Raw genomic sequence first — 12,286 nt, forward strand, 5'->3', positions numbered from 1 at the left:
CTCAAGGCAATTAGGGATGGATAATAAATGCTGGCCCAGCCAGCGACACCCACCTCCCATGAATGAATTAAAAAAATGATAATATCCTGTAATCCTCCAAAGTAGAAAATACAGATGGAAATGAAAAATAATAAAACACAATCAGCATGGATTTCATAAAGAAGGACTTGATTAACCTTAACTTTGAAAAATCAACAGCAAGAGTAATATAGCAGATGTAGAAGAGTTTAAGTTAATAAAGCCTCATCCATTTATGTGCTTGAACCATCAAATTGTGGGTTAACAAACAAACATACTAACTGACAGAGCTGGGTGTTGTTCTTTCTAAATTACCCTAAAGTAGGGTGTTAATGAGTTAAAGCTTCAGGTTGCTGCAACCAGAATAGCCATTGTCCACGATCAGTTTTACTGTTACAAATAAAGGGTGGAATATTCATTGTGAATCTAGAGAAACAGTCTGGTTCTGCACACTGCAGACACATCCACGTCATCACCAACCAGCTCTCCTATAATTGGTGGTTATTTGACTTTTCCCCATTCGCTCCATGGAATTACTTTTAAAAGATTTTAAATTACAAGCAGTTTTGTTAATGTTCAGCCTTTGAGAAGAAATCATTCCCTGGCCACAGTGGAGACAGCATTGAATATAAAACTGTAGACTACCAGGTAACACAGTGAAAGCTGATTAGCTAATCTATAATTACTTACATTTCTTAATTGTGCTCTTGCTATTCGGTTTTTCATCATTTTCAGCTCCTGACTCCGGATATTATTGTGATTAAATGTGAAAAGATGCACTCTGTCTCAGCCCCGGTATATTGACTCTTTCTCTGTACAGTGCTGTATACACTCAGATACTGACACTGTCTCTCCCTCCCTGAACTTTCCAGCCCTGACGGTGCAGAAGGCGCTGCTCAAAGTTACACATTCTGACTGTTTGCAGTTGATTAGTGAGAGATTATTAACGTATCCTCCTGCAGCGCTGCCTCGGTTAATAACAGCAGATCGAAGTCACATTTCAGATACAGAAACAGACGCATCAATTATTCACTCTTTCCCAGAGTGAGTGAGGCCGGGACAAGCAGCAACATTCCAGCCCCACACTCTGCAATTACCCAGCACCAGCGGAAAGCAGTGAATACAGATTCAATCAGTGGGTTAATGTCCATTACAGGGATGCAAGATTCCACAGCCCAGGACAAACATCCCCATAGACCGAGAACAAGCTCAGGAAAACCCGGGGGAGTTAATATCCCAACCATTGAGCATTCCAGTAACATTGAACAAGTTCCTGAACTGAGTGAACCTTTCAAAGTACAGAAGTGATGACGAGGTCAAAAAGGGCTGAACAGTTGAGGTGACTGAGCGGTTTCAGCTTCTCTGTTCAGGTTGCAGCTTTCACTGGAGGCATGTGTTTAAATCCCACTTCTGACAACTTGATTTTCAGTTACTTTGCAGAGCTTCCTTGAAGGTTTGAGGCAGAGTAAATACTGAGGAACTGTTTCTAACTGCTGAAAGGTCAATAACCGAAGGTTATAGATTTAAGGTGACTCACAAAACCAGAAGGAACTTGAGGAAAAATTCCTTTCTGCGACATGTGGTTAGGATTTCAGTTATGTGGATAGATTGGAGAAGCTGGGGTTGTTCTCCTTAGAGAGAAGATTTGATAGAGGTGTCCACAATCATGAGGGGTCGTGACAGACCCGATAGAGAGAAACTGTTGGTAGAAGGATTGAGACTCAGGTAAAAGCTGTAGCTCAGTCGGTCACACTCACCTCGAAATCACAAGCTTCTGGGTTCAGATTTCACAGCTGACACTCCAGTACAGCACTGAGGGTGTTGAAGGTGCTGCCTTTCAGGTGTGATGTTAAACCAAGACCTGGTCTGCATGTTTGGGTGAATGTAAAAGATCCCATGCTGCAATTTCAAACAAGTGAAGAGCAATTCTCCCTGGTGTTGTGATCAATATTTGTCCCTCAATCAGATCAGTTGGTCATTATCACATTGCTGTTTGTGGGTATTAGCTGCTGCATTTCTGACATTACAACAGTGATTACACTTCAAATGTATTTCATTGTCTACAAAGTGCTTTGATATTTCCAGTGGTCTCGAAAGGTGCTATAGAAATGCAAGTCTTTTCTTTCTTTATCACAACACATTGCTGTGTAAAAAATGGTTCTTCATGTCACCTCTGGTTCTTCTGCCAATCTGTGTCCTCTGCTTACTGACCCTTTTACCACTGCAAACAGGTTCTCCTTATTTAAACGATTGAAAACCTCCATGATTTTGAACAAATGTGTCAAATCTCTTCTGAATTTTCTCTGCTGCAAGGAGAACAACCCCAGCTTCTTCAATCTCTCCACATAACTGAAATCCCTCACCCTGTTACCATTGTGGTAAATCTCTTTTTTATTCTTTCCTGGGATGTGGGCACTGCTGACACAATGTGATTCCTGTCAATGGAGCGGCGCGCTGACATCATCGGACTGTGCCAAGCTGTGCATAGGCACAGCTGCATCTTGCCAGGATTAAGTGGCACATGCGTAGGATGATGTCATTGCGCAGCGCCAACATCATCGCATATCTGCGCCTGGTCCATCTTCGCACACGTGCTCTGAAGAGTCATCGGGTATCCAGCCCCTCACTCAGCTGGAGGAAGCGGCTGAATAGGAGACTTTGAGGCTGGAGCTCCCCCCCTCGGCAACTCGCTCCAGGCCTCGACGCTTCCTCCCCTCAGCCGCTCGCTCCACACCTCGATGCTCCCCTGGACAATTGTTCCCCGCTCGCGTCATCCAGCTCTATGGCCGCTTGCTCTCTGCCCCCCAACCCCCGCTCCAGCCGCTAGCTCTAGGCCGTGCCACTTCCCTCCTCTAGGCCACTCACTGCTCACTCCTACGTCACACTTTGCAGCCCACCTTGCTTCTTCGGGCGGCACGTGGAGACTGGACAAACGTGGGAGCAAGTGGCCGAGAGAAGGGAAGCAGCGCAGCCTAGAGCTAGCAGCTGGAGGGGAGTGGGGGTGGGGAGTGAGCGAAAGACTGGAGAATGGGGTGACATGATCGGGAGACAAACGGCCAGGGAAGTAGGGGGGGGGGAGCAGCGAGGTCTGGAGCGAGCGACTGTGGAGGGTGGAAGCGGCTGGTGCGAAGCAGGGGGAGAAAGCGAGTTGTGCCACTTAGTGGTTGCGTTGTCAGCAAACGCAGCCTTTTTTGTCCATCCTTAATTGCCCTTGAGAAGGTGGTGGTGAGCTGCCTTTTTGGAGCTGCTGCAGTCCATGTGTTGTACGTAAACCCACAGTGCTGTTAGGAAGGGAGTTCCAAGATTTTGATCCAGTGACAGTGAAGGAATGGTGATATAGTTCCCAGTCAGGACAGTGTGTAACTTGGAGTGGAGCTTGCAGATGGTGGTGTTCCCATTCATCCAATGTCCTTCTAGGTGGTCGAGGTTGGGGGTTTGGAAGGTGCTGTCGAAGGAGGCTTGGTGAGTTGCTGCAGTGCATCTTGTAGATGGTACACACTGCTGCCACTGTTCACTGGTGGTGCAGGAAGTGAATATTTAAAGTAGTGGATGGAGTGCTGATCAAGTGATCTGCTTTGTCCTTGATGGTGTTGAGTTTCTTTGGTGTTGTTGGAGCTCCACTCATCCAGGCAACTGGGGAGTATTACATCACACTCCTGACTTGTGCCTTGTAAGATGGTGGACAGGAGGTGAGTTACTTGCAGCAGAATTCCCAGCCTCTGACCTGCTCTTGTAGCTACGGTATTTTTATGACTGATCCAATTCAGTTTCCGCTCATTGGTAACCCCCCAGAAGTTGATTGTGAAGGATTCAGCAATGGTAATGTCATTGACTGTCAAGGGGAGATGGTTAGATTCACTCTTGTTGGAAATGGTCATTGCCTGGCATTTTTGTGGCGTGCATGTTACTTGCCACTTATCAGTCCAAGCCCAATCTTGCCCAGGTCTCTCTACATGTGGACATGGACTGCTTCAGTATCTGAGGAGTTACTAATGCAACTGAACATTTTGCAATCATCAGTGAACATTTCCACTTCTGACCTTATGATGGAAGGAAGTTTATTGATGAAGCAACTGAAGACGGTTGAGGCCTAGGACACTACCCTGAGGAACTCCTGAGCGATGTCTGGTACTGAGATGATTGGCCACCAACAACCAGCACCATATTCCTTTGCGCAAGGTATGACTCCAACCAGTGGAGATTTTTCTCCTTGATTGCCATTGACTTCAATTTTGAAGGGCTCCTTGATGCCCTTGGCAAGAGCAGTCACTGTTACCTCACCTCACCTCCTGAATTCAGCTCTTCTGTCCATATTTGGGCCAAGGCCATAATGAGGTCAGGAACTAAGTGGCCCTGGCGGAACCCAAAATGAGCATTGGTGAGTAGGTTATGGCTGTGTAAGTGCTGCTTGATAGCACTGTCAACGACACCTTCCATCACTTTACTGATGATCAAGAGGAGGCTGATCGGGCAGGAATTGACCGGGTTGGATTTGTCCTGCCTTTTGTATACAGAACATACCTGGGCAATTTTCCACATTGCTGGGTAAATGCCAGTGTTGTAGCTTGGCGGGCGGTGTGGCTAGATCTGGAGCACAAGTCTTCAGCACTGCAGCCAGGATGTTGTCAGTATCCAGAGCCTTCAGCCATTTCTTGATATCATGTGGAGTGAAGTGGATTTAGCTGAAGATTGGCACCTGTGATGCTGGGGACCTCAGGAGGAGGCCGAGATTGATCATCTACTTGGCACTTCTGGCTGAAGATGGTTGCAAATGATTCAACCTTGTATTTTGCACTGATATACTGGTCTCCCCTATCATTAAGGATGGGGATATTTGTGGAGCCTCGTCCTCCTGTTAATTGTTTAATTATCCACCACCATTCAGGACTGGATGTGGCAGGACTGCAGAGCTTTGATCTGATCTGTTGGTTGTGAGATCACTCAGCTCTGTCTATTGCATGCTGCTTCCGCTATATGACATGCAAGTAATCCTGTGTTGTAGCTTCACTCATTTTTGGGTCTGCTTGGTGCTGTTCCTGACATGCCCTCCTGCACACTTCATTGAACCACTATTGCTCCCTTGGCTTGATGGTAATGGTAGAGTGAGGGATATGTCAGGCCAGAGGTAACATATTGTGTTGAAATACAATTCTGCTGCTGCTGATGGCCCACAGTGCCTCATGGATGCCCAGTTTTGAGCTGCCAGATCTGTTCATTTCTTCCCTCAGATATAATTGAAAAAAGAATTCTGAAGAAATGCATGAACTAAATAAAAAGGAGAGAGAAATAAATACTGACAAAATGGATGGCAGCATTTGGAAGGTAAAAAGATTTCAGTTTTCTTATTGATGAGTGAGAGGAATATATCACACTTTGGGGCTTCTGGAAGTGGATTTACTGATAATCTGGGGAATTGATAGGAGGCTGCTTCACAGTTGGTGGAACAAATTCCCGCCCTTGGGGTGGAGCCAACAGCCGAATCCGTCCAATAACAGACAGAGTAGAAGTACTGTATCAGGCCTTGTTAACTCAGTTGGTACAGCATGAGAGTTTTAATCTCAGGGTCTTGGATTTGAGACCCTTGTTGTGTGGTTGTTCTTCCCTTTTTCAGTCTTCATCAGCAGAGAGTTCAAGGATTGTTTGAAATTAAATTCAACAACATCACCAGATTTCAACTACTCCCACCCTGCCCCCTCCCAGTGTAATTGACAGGACTCTCAACCTCTGCCTTCCCCCTTCCCCTCCCTCCCAGAACTGCGACAGGGTTCCCCTTGTCCTCATTTTCCACCCCACCTGCCTCCACATCCAAAGGATCATCCTCCACCATTTCCGACACCTCCAGCGTGATGCCACCACCAAACGCATCCTCCCCTCCCCTGTCAGCATTCCGAAGGGATTGTTCCCTCCGCGACACCCTGGTCCACTCCTCCATTACCCCCAATACCTCGTCCCCTTCCCAAGGCACCTTCCCATGCAATCGCAGGAGATATAATACCTGCCCTTTTCCCTCCTCTCTGCTCATTATCTAAAGCCCCAATCACTCCTTTTAGGTGAAGCAGCGATTTACTTGTACTTCTTTCAATTATGTATACTGTATTCACTGCTCACAATGCGGTCTCCTCTAAACTGGGGAGACCAAACGCAGATTAGATGGAACACCTCTGCTCAGGCCGAAAGCATGATCCTGAGCTTCTGGTTGCTTGCCATTTCAACACTCCCCCCGCTCTCATGTCAACATTTCTGTCTTTGGCCTGTTCCAGTGTTCCAGTGAAAATCAACCCAAGCTCGAGGAGCAGCACCTGACCTTTTGATTCGGCACTCTACAGCCTTGTGGATTGAACATCGTGTTCAATAACATCAGAGCATGACTGGTGTCAGGCAACCACAAGCATTAATACACTCTTTGCCTTTGTCCCAGGACAGCTTTGTTATTTAATCTCTCCTGCCCTCTGCCCTATCAAACACCTCCCCCTTTGTTCTCTCCCACACGCCCCTCCCCTTCACTTGTTTAAAACCGAATTCTTTTCTAACCTGTGTCAGTTCTGATGAAAGGTCACAGACCAGAAACGTTAACTCTGTTTCTCTCACCACAGATGCTGCCAGAGCTATTGAGTATTTCCAGCACTTTTTGTTTTTATTTCAGATTTCCAGCATCTGCAGTATTTTGCTTTTATTGTGTCAGAAAGTCTTTCCTTGATTCAGGACTCATACCTCTCTCCAGAATCTCGCTGCTAAAGATTGAACTTTATCTCATTTCACTCACAGCTCAGGGTCAGTGTGTCACAGTGTGACTTCTGGCTGTCTCCCACTTCACAATCCATCAGTACTGAGATAACAATGGGGAATATTACTCACATGTTGTGTTCTGTAACTTCTTACAAACACTTTAATGTATATATTGTCTTCCATAGCAGTGACAGAATGGTGGCTTTAGTGTGTTGTTGAAATAGCTTTGTTGAGTTCGTGCTGTACTAACAGTTAAACAGTTCTTGGTTCAATCCCAGGTTTTGGCACTTTCAACCTCTCCTGTGTCTTTTTCTTTGGCTCCAATTGTCAAGCTGCATGATTTACTCTGAAATTAGCATCAGAGAACCAAGGCACCAGCGAGCATGAGGAGCTGAAATTAGCACAGATCAAATCCACTCAATATTTCTGACTGAAGATGGTTGCAAATGCTTCAGCTTCATCTTTTGCACTGACGTGCTCAGCACCACCATCATTGAGGATGTGAATGTTTTTGGAGCCTCCTCATCTTGTTAGTTATTTAATTATCCACCACCATTCACGACTGGATGTGGCAGGACTGTGGAGCTGTGATCTGATCCTGAGGGAGATATCCGTGCGTGGAGTGGCGGGATGTATGGTGAGTGATCCTGAAGAGGGTGTCCGAGCCTGGAGTGGAAGCCTTCCGTGGAGGTACAGGAGTAGGCCATTCAGCCCCACTGTTTTATAAGGGTTTAGCATAACTTATTTGCTTTTACTCTATGCCTCTATTAATAAAGCCAAGTGTCCTGTTTGCTCTTAGCAACCTTTTCAAACCTTGATCAAAAAAGATTGGTGTACATTGTCTCATTCTTCCTCCAAAACTGTATCACTTCACAATTCTCTGTGTAAAATTTTATCTGTTGTGTGAAAGCCCATTTTACCAGTGTGTTTAAGTTCCTCTGAAGTGTGTTACTGTCACTGGCATAGGACGAAATTCACGAGCATTCTTTGATGCTATCTCCGTGGAAAGAGCAATCTTACACACTAGCTCAAATTGGGATTTTGTGTGTTTAGTATCTTTCCTCATCCACCAATATAAGCACAAATCTGTCTCATAATGTACGGTCTAAGAATGTGCCAATGTTGCAATGTGGTGATAAATTCTTCAGTGTCACAATGTACTCACCAACTGTTTCACTACTTTTCTGATTTCTGGATCCAAGTTTGTAGCTTTCGGCGATCTCTAGTGGCTTAGGGTTGAGCCTCACTTCAACGAAGAAACGGAAAATTATGATTTAAAGATTACACTGTCAATCATTCACATCTCTGTCTTCTCCTGAACTTCGAGTTCAAATTTGTTAGTGACGTTGAGTCACACGTTAAGACAGCACAGTCTTCGTCTTTGTGAAGGAAGTGATTTGGGTTTGGCTGTTTGAAACTGTCCCTTCTTGCACAGAAATTCAGTGCAAATACTTGATCACTCACAATTTCCTTGAGAGAAATTTGTTCACAATCGCATTCGACACGGAAACTGCCTCAGCATTAATCTCACTGAAGCAGAATGTGACCGTGTTGTATGTTTCAGAATGTTGGTGCCGTTATTTGTCGCTTTTAACCGAGACCAGGACACAGGGAAAGGTTCATCCGAGTTTGGTATATATTATCATTCAGGAGGAAGAAAAATCAACAGGAACCAAATAAGAAAACCCAGTCTCCAGATTTGAGAATCTGTAGATCCGCTTTGGGAAAGTGAATCAGAGCAGAATGAAGGGTGAACAGTCCAACTGACAGAAGAGATGAAGACACAGCTCAGTCAACACGTTCCCCTGGTTTATGATGCTGGAACATTCCTCACACAGAAATGATTCAACCCAATGACAAACATTCTTACAGCTGATAATTTATGCTACTGATTTAAGGACTGTCTCATGTGGTTACCGAGTGACGACGAGAAGATATTAAACTTTGTTCTATTCAATCTAGCTGTGATGAAGTTTGAATTTTTCTACCTTTTATAAACAGTATTTGAAGGGTCTCGGTAACAATGTTCAGTGTTGATGAGAGTGGGGTCTGGGTGAGAAGCTGCTGAGTGTGACAGGGTCAGGACTGGATGCAGGAAGTTCTCTGACAGTCTCCCTCTATCTCTCTTATGGGTTTGAGTTGATTTACGACTGGCAGCTTTTATTTTCCTTTTCTTATTTAGAGATATAGCCCCTTCGGCCCACCGAGTCTGTGCCAACCAGCAACCACCCATTTATACTAATCCTACATTAATCCCATATTCTCTACCACATCCCCACCATTCTCCTACCACGTACCTACACTAGGGACAATTCACAATGGCCAATTTACCTATCAACCTGCAACCTCTCCCACTGTCGGAGTGATGATGTAACAGTCACATGAGATGAAGTTTGGGAGAAGAGAGAGCAGCACCAAGGATGCTAGCTTAGCAGGCTTGATGAGTGTGTTTCGAGTATTGTGTAAATTAGAAACGAGTTCTCAGTTCTTTCAGCAGGAACTGTGTCCAGAAAATATCGAGAAACTCACAATTTTATTATTCAGGAGTCGGAACACAGATATTAATTCCAAGTGACAGTTCTGGGACCAATTAACAAAAAAAGTAGAGAATAATATTGATCACTGATTGAAATCCCCCAGTGAGGAGACAGTTAAATAGGTGATCTGTTGGGGCATCCTTCGATCCAAGGTTTCAGCAACATTTAATCTCCCTTTTTGGTGAAATTCTCTGTTATTTGCAACTTTTTTTATCAGCTTTGATGGGCGAGTGAAAAAACTGAAAAAATTGAACAGTTCCATCCTTTCTTTTCTTCCTTCTTCTCTTCTTTCCATCAGTTTCTCTTTTCTGTCCCAGATCAATATAATGATGAGAATCCCAATTTAATCTGCTGTTTCTGGTGTTTTATCCATTCCAATCAAAATTTCAACATTCCAATCAAATCTATTTGTTATTCCACAGTGTCTCTCCATGTGTTTTATTCTGTTGTATTCTCTCACAGTCTGTTTGATGATCAATTTTACATCTCACTCTCTGTTCTGGTGAAGATCAGAAGCAGTGATATCTGTTTACATCACCCGACAAGTCGGCCTGAGGCTGTGCTTCACTGATCATGTGGAGTTAAAGCAATTCTTCCAGTCAGTTAGTTCAGTTGTCATTTCATGAGAAATGCGGTCATCATGACTTCGTCAGTGACCTAGTGGTTCAGGTGTCTGAGTGATGTTAATCATGATGCGATGAAATGATAGTATGTTCCAGTCTTTCCGTGGTGGGTTTTCACACTGAGTAGAAACGTGTTGGACATGGTCTGGAAATGTTTCACACCGCTCCATTCCCAACTTCATTTACTGACAGAAGATATCTTTCCATCATTACACAGCAGGCTGCACAGCCGGAAGCTGTGCTGAAGGTGACAGCTATGCCGATGCAATTGACAAGGTGGCTGAGAGGTTAAGGCGATGGACTGCTAATCTATTGTGCTCTGCACACGTGGGTTGGAATCCCATCCTTGTTGCTAGTTTATGAACTGTTCAGTGTATTGTTTATGTGTAAAGTCAGCCTCGAAACCTGTTCTTGTCAATGTCCAGACAGTGATTCCAGAATTTGTTATACTTTATTAAAATTGAGACAGACAATTGGAATTCTTCACCCAAACTGCACTGGAATGAAGATCAAATAGGGATCACGAAACGGAGCAGGATCTTTCCCCCCCTCCTTCCTTCCATCTTTACTTTCTCTGGATTTGCACCAAGTGAAAGACAAATGGGAAAAGCAAATGGCGAGGGAGCAGATGCCGAAAATTATCCTTTGGCAAGAAATTTATATTCAAATCTTCTTGATAGATTAAGTGAGTGAGCAATGCTTTGGCAGATGGAGTTTAAAATGAGGGGTCATCTAGTTCCGACGATAGATCAGAGTGTTTTTTTGTAAGAGGTGAGATGTTAGAAACGGCGGAGGAGCAGAGACCCGAATACTGAATTAATAAAAGCTAGTGGACTGGTAGAAAATAATGTGAAAAGTGAACAGAATCTGAAGATTGGAACTCATGTTGCAGTGATATAAAGCTCTGTGCTCCTGAAGTAAATGTCCAAGCCCAGATTGTGGGGAATCTGTGGAGAGTGATTTGGTTTTTATTCATTCTTGGGGGTGAGTATCGCTGATAAGGCTAGCATTTATTACCCATTCCTATTGCCGTTGAGAAGGTGGTGGAGAGCTGCCTTCTTGAACTGATGCAGTCCATTTGGTGCAGGAACACCCACAGTGCTATTGGGGAGGGAGTTCCAGGATTGTGACCCAACAACAGTGAAGAAATGGCTATATTGTTCCAAGTCAGGATGGTGAGTGACTTGGAGGGGAACCTGCAGGTAGTGAGTTCCCATGCATCTGCTGCCCTTGTCCTTCGAGGTGGTAGTGGTCACGAGTTTGGAAGGTGCTGTTGAAGGATACTTGGCGAGTTGCTGCAGTGCATATGGAGATGGTAAACACTGCAGCCACTGTTTACTGGTTGTGGAGGGATTGAATGTTTAAGGTGGCGGGTGAGGTGCCGATCAAGTGCGCTGCTTTGTCCTGGATGGCATTGAGCTTCTTGAGTGTTGTTGAGTGGGATGTATTCCATCACACTCCTGACTTGTGCCTTGGAGATGGTGGACAGGATTTGGGGTGTCAGGAGGTGAGATACTTGCTGCAGAATTCGTAATCTCTGACCTGCGCTTATAGCCACAGCATAGATGTGACTGGTCCAGTTACGTTTCTGGTCAAGATGTTGATGGTGGGGGATTTAACGATGATAATGCTTCTGAATATCAAAAGGTAGATTTTTTTTCTCTCTCATTGGAGATGTTCACTGCTTGGCACTTGTGTGGCCAGAAGGTTGCTTGTCACTTATCAGCTCAAGCCTGAATGTTGCTCAGGTCTTGCTGCTTGCAGGCACAGACTGCTTCAGTATCTGAAGAGTTGCGAATCATCATCTAACATTCCCACTTCTGACTTATGTTGAAGAGAAAGTCGTCAATGAAACAGCTGGGATGTTTGGGTCTAGGACACTACCCTGAGAAACTCCTGAGGCAATGTCCTGGGCTGAGATGATTGGCCTCCACTAACCACAACATCTTGTTTTGGGCAAGGTATGACTTCAACAAGTGCAGGGTTTTCCCCCTGATTCCCATTGACTTCAATTTTGCGAGGGATCCTTGATGCCACACTCACTCAAGGGCAATCACTCTCACCTCTCCTCTGGAATTCCAGTCTTTCGTCTCTGTTTGGACCAAGCTGCAATGAGATCATAAGAACAGAAGATCGGAAGAACTCATAGCAGGAGTAGGCCATTTGGCCCCTCGAGCTTGCTCCGCCATTCAATAGGATCATGGCTGACCTGATCATGACCTCAACCCCACTTTCTTGCCTGCCCACATAACCCTTGGCTCTCTTGTAGATAAAAATCTTGAAGACATTCAATGACCCAGCCTCCACTGCTCTCTGCGGTAAAGAATTCCAAAGATTAATGACCCTCTGAGAGAAGAAATACCTTCTGAAATGAAAAAGCCC

General features: G+C 44.8%; 1 non-coding gene across 1 annotated transcript; it reads left to right on the forward strand.

Annotated features, from left to right (window-relative positions):
* Nucleotides 1–10,174: 10,174 nt before the first annotated feature.
* On the forward strand, nt 10,175–10,256 carry trnas-gcu (transfer RNA serine (anticodon GCU)). Its single transcript has one exon. It is a non-coding gene; the product is annotated as a tRNA-Ser (tRNA).
* The last annotated feature ends 2,030 nt before the right edge of the window (nt 10,257–12,286 follow it).

This window comes from Heterodontus francisci, unplaced genomic scaffold (assembly GCF_036365525.1).
Source record: "Heterodontus francisci isolate sHetFra1 unplaced genomic scaffold, sHetFra1.hap1 HAP1_SCAFFOLD_86, whole genome shotgun sequence".
Lineage (NCBI taxonomy): Eukaryota > Metazoa > Chordata > Chondrichthyes > Heterodontiformes > Heterodontidae > Heterodontus > Heterodontus francisci.